A 10,006-nucleotide genomic window follows, 5' to 3' on the forward strand; every position below is an offset into this window, starting at 1 on the left:
TCCTCTTTGAGATTATGCAGTGATTGTTTCAACAGACACAGTTGCGGGATGGTTAAGCTGATAATAGCCTGATCACCGTTCACGAGTTTGGTGGACTACTCAAAGTTCTCAAGAACCTCACAAATGTCAGCGATCCACACCCAGTCGACAGATGTTACGTGTGCTGGCTGAATCTCCGTCTGCCGGGCATGTTGAAGCTGCTATTCAGCTACTGCCCTCTGCTGCTCACCAATCCTCGCCAACATATGATATGTAGAATTCCACCACTTGGGCAGGTCGCACATGAGTCGGTGACTTGGCAAATTCAAGTGCTTTTGCAGCGCTGTAAGACCAGGAAAAGTGGTAGAGGAATGGCAGAAATGGGCGCCAATACGATGCACCTTCTCAAGTAGGTATGGCAAGTCAGGGTATAGTTTGAGAAATTTCTGAGCAACTAGATTGAGCACGTGAGCAATGCATGGCACATATACCAGCTTGCCGACCTTTAAAGCCGCCAGCAGGTTAACCCATTATCACAGACGACGAGACCGAGTTGGAGATGCAGTGGGGAGAGCCACTGATCCATCTGTTCTTTAATATCTTCCCACAGCTCTGCTGCAGTGTGTGGTTTCTGACCTAAAAAGATCAGCTTCAGCAGACTGTGTTGCCACTTTGCCAATGCGCTGCTGCACAGCTCCCAGCTTGGCAGTGATGGGAAGGAAATTCAGCAGAGGATGAGGAGCAGGAGGAGGAGGAAGGGAGACAGGAAGTAGCATATAATGAGTCTGAAACCCTGATTGTAGGTGTGCCCACTATTCTTGGCGTGGGTAGGATGTGTGATTTTCCAGTTTGTGACTTTATTCCAGCCTCCACAGGTTCACCCAGTGTGCCGTGACAGATATGTATAGTCCTTGTTCACAACAACTTGTCCACGTGTCTGTTGTTAGGTGGAGCTTCCTGGTTAGTGTTGATCAGAGCATGGTTGAGATTGTTTAACACTTGTTTATGTACGTAGGGACGGAACAATAGGCAAAATAGTAGTGGCTGGGAACACTGTATTGTGGGGCAGCCACAGCCAAGAGATCACTGATAAAACCCGCTGATAAAGAGGGGAACGTGGTCCTGTGGCCACATGCAATGTATGTTAAAGAAGCCTTAAGACAATTAAAAGATAACAATTGCTACAGGAAACTTACATTTAATCCTCTACATCATTTTCCTTGTCACTACAGGGATTGGTGCAAAATGTGTTGAGAGATGGAATCATCACGGAGGAACAAAAGGAATTCTTGACGGTGCAAAATCCACGGATTCCCTGTCTCTATTTGTTACCAAAGGTACATAAAAATAGAATATCTCCACCTGGGCGTCCCATTGTTTACAGCAATGGTAGCCTATGTGAGCCAATGTGTCAATTTTTGGATTTTCACTTGAAGACTTTGGTATTTGACTTACCGTGATTCATTACAGATTCGACCGATTTTCTACGGAGAATCGAAGGTATCCAATTGGAAAATGATATGTGGATGGCGACCCTTGATGTGGAAGCATTATACACATCTATTAAACATCATGATGGAATTCAGGCGGTCCAATATTATTTATCCATGGGAAACCTGGACAGTAATTTCAATGAATTCTTGCTTACACTACTGGAATATGCACTGACGCATAATTTCTGTTTGAGGAGTCCTCTTTCCTACAGCTCCAGGGGACAGCCATGGGAGCGGCCTTCATGCCCTCCTATGCTAACCTGTTCCTGGGGTTGTGGGAAAGGTAGTCTCTTTTCAGTGACACCTTTGAAAATTCTGACAAAATATTATTGTGGGCAAGATTCATTGACGATATTTTTTTGATTTGGCAGGGAGACAAAGGAGACCTGGACCAATTTATTTGTTCTCTCAATCAGAATGATCGCAATATCAGATTGACTAGCAAGATGAGTCAGGAGAAAATTGAATTTCTGGACCTAAAAATCTATAAAGACAAACATGGTTCTATTCATACCATGAAAGATACTGCAGTAAATTCATTGCTCCATTTTTCTTCGCCTCATCCTCGATCATTAAAGAAATATATTCCATATGGTCAATTTTTAAGACTCCGAAGAAATTGTTCAGAAGATGATTCATTTTTTCAGCAGTCACGTGAACTCTTCATAAGATTCCGAGAGAGGCTACAGCAGACGAACAATCAGGAAGAGCTTTCAGAGAGCCTCATAGGCCAAGAGGTCAGACTTATTGAAAGTGAAGAAAAAAAGCAATCTGATACAACCAGTGAGGTTAATCTCACAGTATAATGAGGATTGGTGGCAAATGAAAGAGGTGATGAAGAGATTCTGGCCTTTATTAAGCCAAGATGAAGTATTAAAAACGTGTATTCCTGATGAACTGTCAATTATCTTCAGACGTGCCAAAAATCTTAAAGACATGTTGGTCCACAGTTATTATCAGGGAAAGGAGAATCCGAACCCCTTTGGCACCACAGGACCCAAATGGGGTTTTTATCCTTGCGGACAGGGTCTGGCGTGTCCTAACATGAAAAGATCGGAGGTCTTCCACTCAAGTAGTGGAGAAAGACAATTTCGCATTACTCAACACATCACATACAACACCGAAGGTGTTGTATATTTTGCAACATGTCCATGCAGCCTAATTTATATTGGGCTAACATCCAGGAAGCTGAAAGTACGGATAAGAGAACATGTCCTCGATATTTTGAACGCTTCCAAGACGGATGAAGGTGCAGAGCTGAAACCAATACCTCGTCATTTTAAAGCGAAACATCAATGCGATGCCACATTATTGAAAGTGATGGGAATTGATCGGATTGTTCTCAACCAAAGAGGAGGAAATTTAAAGAAATTATTAGCACAACGAGAGGCCTTTTTGTATTTGGAAAATAGACACGGTATGTCTAAAGGGTCTCAATGAAGTTTTGAGTTATGCCACTTTTTTTATAGAATATAGAACCAATATCTAGCCCTCTATTTCTTGGCTTTGTAAACCCTATTTTTAATACATTTGATGTTTGTAGTGGTTTGTGTTTTTAATATTTAACATGTTTTTAATCCTTTTTACTTGTTTTTATTTGTAGTGTTTACAGTTGGATATTGTATAAAAGAAAGTACTGGAGAGAGATTAAGAAATCAATTAGGCGCTATTTGAATTCTCGAAAATTGAAATCATTGGAAACCAACCCCCCTTCCCCCCCCCCCTTCTCCCTCACTTCCCTTCCTTCCTATCCCCCCCCTCCGGTCCCCCCCCCCTCTTCTCCCTTTTCTCCCACCCTGGGAAACCATACAATTTGGGATTGTGCAATGTGGTTATGTAGATGGTCTCCTGTTCTCAGGGTCACCTCATATTTTTATATATATCTTTAGATATATTTATATATTTTTTCACATTGATTTTTACATATATTATTATTATTATTTTGTACGCTTTGCACATTTTTTCTGTTTGTGTGATTGTCATGTCCAGTCTAGTTTTATCTGTTAGAAATTGAATGAATTTGCTTAAGTATAGTATTTATTCACTAATCATCTCACTTCACTTTTTGCTCACTTTGCACTTTTGCACTGTCACTTTTTTTATTATTATTTTTATCGTTAGTTGTAATTTCATATCTTTATATACACATAGATGTTTGTTTAGATCCATGAATGTGGCTTGTTCTACATTTTATTGTATTTAATTCATATCTATCAGTGGTTAATTATTTTCTGCATTTTTATTTGTCACTACCAATACCTTTATACACTTGTTTAGATTCATGAACAGAGCCCGTTTTACATGGGCATTAATCTAGATTAATCTACTTCACACTATGGATCTTTTTAGGTTCATCGGTATAGCTGGTATTCCTGTTGTTAACTTCCAAGTATGAAAAAATCCTTAGAGCGCATGCGCTTCCCTGGGCCGCATGGTTGTCGGGTTTCCATGGTGAGGCGTCCTCACGTGGTTCATGGACGCGCTCCCTGGGTTACCAGGGGGAGTTTCCATGGGCTGCGGGACGCTGACCCAGGTGCTTTGGACTCTCCGGCTTCCATGGTAAGCGCTACACAGCTGCTGCTATCAGTAATCAGCGTGTCATTGGACAGCTGTTACATAAATAGACTGTGTGCCTTACCAGACTTCACCCCTTCTGAGGAAGAGACGAAACGATCGTTAAGGGGGATCCTGTGGCTCTTATGTAAGATCTATATTAATGCTTATGGTTCTTTGCCGCTCTATATGACTTGTTTGACAATATGTTGATTTAATTCTTGTACCTGCTTGACAAAGTATTGCTCTAATTACATCATTCTTTATGGCTTAATGTTATGTGGCTTGCCTGGTAACATGCTGATGTAATCCTACTCCTGCAAGTGTTTAGCAGACTGAGTTTTTCTCTGTTAACCCCTTGTATACCTGCTTGATGAGTATTGCTCTAATCACATCATTGTTCATGGCTTAATGTTATGTGGCTTGCCTAGTAACATGCTGATGTAACCCAATTTCTGCAATCCTTCAACAGATTGATTTTTGCTCTGTTAACCCTTTATAGAGATGCATAGGCACGTTAGGTATCTGTTCACAAACAGTTTTTTGGTAACTAATGTAACAATGTGAGTGCCTATAAGAGACAATTTTTTCTGATGCAGTTTTTTTGTGGCTTGCCTTATATGATTAAAAACCCTGCATAGATTTATTGGAATGAGCAGATTCAACCTATTTTTTATCCCTAAACAAAACTATTCAACCCCCTTTTTTTCATGTATCTTTGGTCACTTAAATTATGCACTAGCACTTTCCTATAGATCACTAATTATATATTATATCTGTGTAATACACCTCGATACGTGCGGATTAGGATTTGAGTACCTTTTCAGGAGACCAACCTCATAAAAATATATGTACAAAATTGTATTCAAAAAATTGTGTGTGTTATGAACCTGTATGAATTTATTATGTACAATGTAAAAGAAAAACTAACACTTGTTGAGCCCAGGATATTTTTATATAATTATCCATCTTTTTAATATTTTTCCTGTGTGTATGTCTAATAAAACAATAAAGAATTGTATGTTTTATGAGAATATGGGTCATTTGAATTATTTGGAAATTTTGATCACAGCATGGTTGAGATTGTTTAACACGTGTTTGTGTACGTAGGGACGGAACAATGGGCAAAATAGTAGTGGCTGGGAACACTGTATTGTGGGGCAGCGACAGCCAAGAGATCACAGAAACACTGTGTTCCCACTAGCCTAAACGGCAACATATCCACGACTAGCAATTTGGCAATGTGTGAGTTTAGGTTTTGTGCCTGTGGGTGTGTGGCTGGGTATTTATGCTTCCATTCCAAGCTCTCAGGCACGGACAACTGGACACTTTGCTGGGACAAGGAAGTGCATGTGGTTGATGTTTGCTGTGTCTGTGCAATCGCAGCCTGTGGGCAGGATGTATGAGCGCCTTCTTTTTGAACAGCAGATTGTGAAGGACGTAGCCCAGGTGACATGGCAGTGGTTTGACCCACAGACACAAATTTGGTACCCTGGTGTTCTAAATTTCTCAGAAAAAAGAATTCTTTAAATTGGTATACAGTTTTAGCTTTATGTCAGAATATTCCCAACTCCTATTATTGACTAATATTAAAATTTTTCTTTTAATTCATATGCATTAAAAAGTTTTTCAGAACCAAGACAAACAACAGAGTTCATCAGGAGATTTTTTTCATTTTTCACACCAGGTGTCATACCGCTCTGATTCCTGGAGGCCACAACATCAAAGCAGGCTATTATGCCACTATGAAATATGAAAAAAATCTCCTGATGAACTCTGTTGGTCATTTATATGGAGTGAAACGCGTTGAGATGAGATCCTAAGGAATTTTTGATATGGAATATTGGATGTTTTCTAGGCACCTTGCAACAAAGAAATTACAGATAAGTGCAAAGTCCTATTGTTATATTTATTGAAAATTTTTGATGCTTCGTGATTACTCATAAGGAATATAGGGCATTTGTAGGGCTAGCCGCCGAGGAATGGGGGCACCGGAAAAATAAGGGTGTACTCCATTGCCAGGTAGGAGAAAGAGTATTGAGGGAAAGTATTAGTGGAATTCCTTCGATTTTTATCTTGGAATGTTCCTATATAATGCTATATAATTTTGCATTTCCTCATATATAATTGGGTGCGAGGAAACATAGGTGTTTCTTATCACTGCAGAGGCCCTTGATTATAATCTGAGAGGGAGAGTTAGGGGAAGGAAAAGGGAGAGTCGCCGAGGAATGGGGGCATCGGTTAAGTAAGGATGTACTCCATTGGCAGGCAGGAAGAGACCCGGGTAGGGGAAGAATAAGGAAATGGTTATTACTCTACATGTTCCCCTCTAGTATTGATATACATTGTTTTGAGATACTGTCTTGATCAATAATATCACCTACTCTCTGCCTCTTAAGCGCCTCAAGTAGAATGAGTAAGACACCTTGTTAATCTTCACTGAAAAATAATTGTTGTTTGTTTGTCTTGGTTCTGAAAAACTTTTAATGCATATGATTAAAAAGAAAAATTTTAATATTAGTCAATAAAAGGAGTTGGGTATATTCTGACCTCTGCTCAACTTGGTATGGCAGATGCTACAGATTACAATGTTTTTCTCTGAAGGACCTTCAGAAAAAAAAAAACTTCCAGACAGCGGCTAAACGCCTCCTTGCCCTGACTTGGGCCACAGTGGGGGTGCTCGTCGTAACAATTGACCCAGTTCTTAATGTGGGCAAACCACTATCCCTTGGTGCCTGTGTTGGTGCTACATATCCATCTTCCTCTGTGTTGCTGTGCTGACTATGCATGTCAATAGTCCAGATTGGATCTGGATCAGTGGACTCATCACCGACCACCTCGTCTTCCATCTGATCCTCCTGCCCAGTTGAGATTGTAGGCTGACCTGATGGCAACGGTGTCTCATCATCATCATCAGCTTCCATCTCTGGAGACAGTAAATCAGGTTCTTCAAAGTGGCATGCTTCTGGCCATAGGTCCTCAAATATTTGCGCATCCACGCATGCCACCTCCTCACGCCCCTCTTCAATGCGACACTGTGAGAGTCCTTTGGTTAGCTCTGGCCATGTACAAAACAGATCCTCAGAGTGAACTAGCTTGGTATCATATGTGTCCTGTGACTCATGATGGGAGGAGAAAGGAGGACAAGGTTGAGGATTGGATGGGCCAATCTTCTGTGTATCCACAGTAGACTGTGTGGTCATGGAAGATTTGTTGCTGCGTGAGAAATGCGAAGAGGCCTTGTCTGCTATCCAAAACAAAATGTGCTCTCGCTCTTCTGGCTTCCACACACAATTACGTTCCAGAAAGTGAAATTTGGCAAGGAACATGGTGGATGCATCAAGATTCTTCTGACCTGACACAGACTCAGTGGCTTGTCTCCCACCACTGACAACACCATGCCCATGTCCCTGTCCCTTAACAACTGGCTTTTTTTGTCATTTTGGGTTTTGGTGACATATTTGCAGATGTTGATGGCCTAAGCCAAGCAAACTTTGACCCCAAAAATATTGTGGGAAAAGTACTAGTGAGTACTTTGTACCAGGCAGCACAAAATGCTAGTAGTATTGTTTTGTATTTGGCAAGCCCACTAGCAACGTATTAATGTAGCTGATGTGGATGGCTCAAGCCAAGCTGTGACCCCAAAAATCGAGGGGAAATAGGACCGGTGCACTTTAGTGTATCAGGCAGCACAAAATGCTAGTAGTACTGCTTTGTAATTGGCAAGCCTACTAGCAACATATTAATGCAGCTGATGTGGATGACACAAGCCAGGCTGTGACCCCCTAAATATTGGGGACACAGAACCGATGCGTTTAGTGTATCAGGCAGCACAAAATGGTAGAGTTGTGCTTTGTATTTGCAATGGCTTTTAGCAACGTATTAATGTGGCTGATGTGGACATGTGCTGCCAGGCTGTGACCCCCTAAATATTGGGGAAACAGGACCTCTGCATATAGTGTATAATGCAGCACAAAATGCTAGTAGTACTGCTTTGTATTTGGCAAGCTCACTAGCAACGTATTTATGTGGCTGATGTGGACGGCACAAGCCAAGCTGTGACCCCAAAAATAGTGGGGGGAAATAGACAAGTGCTTTTAAACAAGAGGCAGCTCAAAATGACACTTCTCTGTGTGATAGAAAAAAACAGCTCTGACAAGAGCTGTTCATATATGGACACTGGAAGAACAGTTTAACCTCTCCCTACCTAATCCACAATCTCTCCCACCTGTACTGTGAACTTGTTCAGTGGTTTCAGCTCTTAAAACAGCTATTGTATTCTGGAACTATAGAGGTAGTGACAAGCTCCTTTAAACTCTGTCCCTGCTTGAAAATATCTCCCTCCCTACACTACACTGACCTACTATATACTGCAGATAGCCCTGAAAAGAGCTTTTGTGTTATTAAGAGGCCTAAACACTCTCCCTCGCAGCTGCTCACTCTGTCCCTATGCTTATGCAACCCTAGCTCCGGATGTAATGTTCGCAAAATGGCAGCGGAAGGGCTTTTACAGACCCTATGATGCTGCGCGGCCAACCAATCACAGTAATGCCATAACCAAGATGGCTGCGGTATTACTGTGATTGGTTAAGAAGCCCATCAGATTTATTAGCTGCAAATCAGGCGCCAAACCTGCTGGGCAGGACATATGAATATCGCGATGAGAGTACACAAAAACTTGCAATATGGTGAAAAAAGGGGGTTTTACACGCTATGACATCGCTACTGCGAACTCGTTGGGGTCACGGAATTTGTGACGCACATCCGGCCGCATTAGCGATGCCGTTGCGTGTGACACCTATGAGCGATTTTGCATCGTTGCAAAAACGTGCAAATTCGCTCATCGGTGACATGGGGGTTCATTCTCAAAAATCGTTACTGCAGCAGTAACGAGGTTGTTCCTCGTTCCTGCGGCACCACACATCGCTCCGTGTGACACCGCAGGAATGAGGAACCTCTCCTTACCTGCCTCCCGGCTGCTATGCGGAAGGAAGGAGGTGGGCGGGATGTTACGTCCCGCTCATCTCCGCCCCTCCGCTTCTATTGGGCGGCGGTTCAGTGACACAGCTGTGACGTCGCTGTGACGCTGAACGAACCGCCCCCTTAGAAAAGAGGCGGTTCGCCGGTCGCAGCGACGTCGCCGGGCAGGTAAGTAGTGTGACGGGTCCGGGCGATGTTGTGCGGCACGGGCAGCGATTTGCCCGTGTCGCACAACAGATGGGGGCGGGTACCCACGCTAGCGATATCGGTACCGATATCGCAGCATGTAAAGCGGCCTTAACTCGAATACCATACTATTCGTGCGAGCAGCGAAACCTAACGATTACACTCGGTCATCATTAGGGACCCAGTTCAAAGTCATTCAGATAGTTCAACCTTTTCAAGGTGAAAACTGATCGCTACATTATATGCTGCACTACACGGTCATGTGTCTAATAGGTTTCAGATGCAAGTGTGAAAGTGTCTCTAGTAAATTGTTCATTCATAGTATAATACTGGAGGATTAACCAAAACTAAACAAAAGACCTTCACAGGCGTCTACACATTATAGGGGAGAGTTCATGACACCTTCTCTCCATCTACCTGATGATCTTGAGGAACATCGGGATTTTCTTGTTTACAGTCCTGAGAAAAAAGAGGACGGGGACATCTCTCTGGTGTTGTCCTCTCACTGGATAGAACTGCAGGAAACACATACAGGGACTGAATTCATTCTTTACATACAGATAATTATAGGCCGTGCGTATTTAGTCCTGTCTATTACCTGGTGATGTGAGGGGCTGGGGAACCTCCATCATGATGTCCTTGTACAGATCTGTGTGTCCTTCTAAATACTCCCACTCCTCCATGGAGAAATAGATGGCGACATCCTGACACCTTATAGGAACCTGACACATACAATGATACCGTCATCACCCGATCCCTTCATAGCGTTACTGTATAATGTCCCAGCATTCCCAACAGTGTCACCTCTCCAGTCA

General features: G+C 42.4%; 1 protein-coding gene across 1 annotated transcript in view; it reads right to left on the reverse strand.

The window, feature by feature from the left end:
- Positions 1 to 9,684, reverse strand: part of LOC142312007 (uncharacterized) — a 95,770-nt gene extending 86,086 nt beyond the window's left edge. Inside the window, exon 1 of the mRNA XM_075350881.1 lies at positions 9,609 to 9,684. The gene's annotated coding sequence lies outside the window, so the exon portion shown is untranslated. The remainder of the gene's footprint in view (positions 1 to 9,608) is intronic.
- Positions 9,685 to 10,006: the final 322 nt, after the last annotated feature.

This window comes from Anomaloglossus baeobatrachus, chromosome 5 (genome assembly GCF_048569485.1).
Source record: "Anomaloglossus baeobatrachus isolate aAnoBae1 chromosome 5, aAnoBae1.hap1, whole genome shotgun sequence".
Classification (NCBI taxonomy): Eukaryota; Metazoa; Chordata; class Amphibia; order Anura; family Aromobatidae; genus Anomaloglossus; species Anomaloglossus baeobatrachus.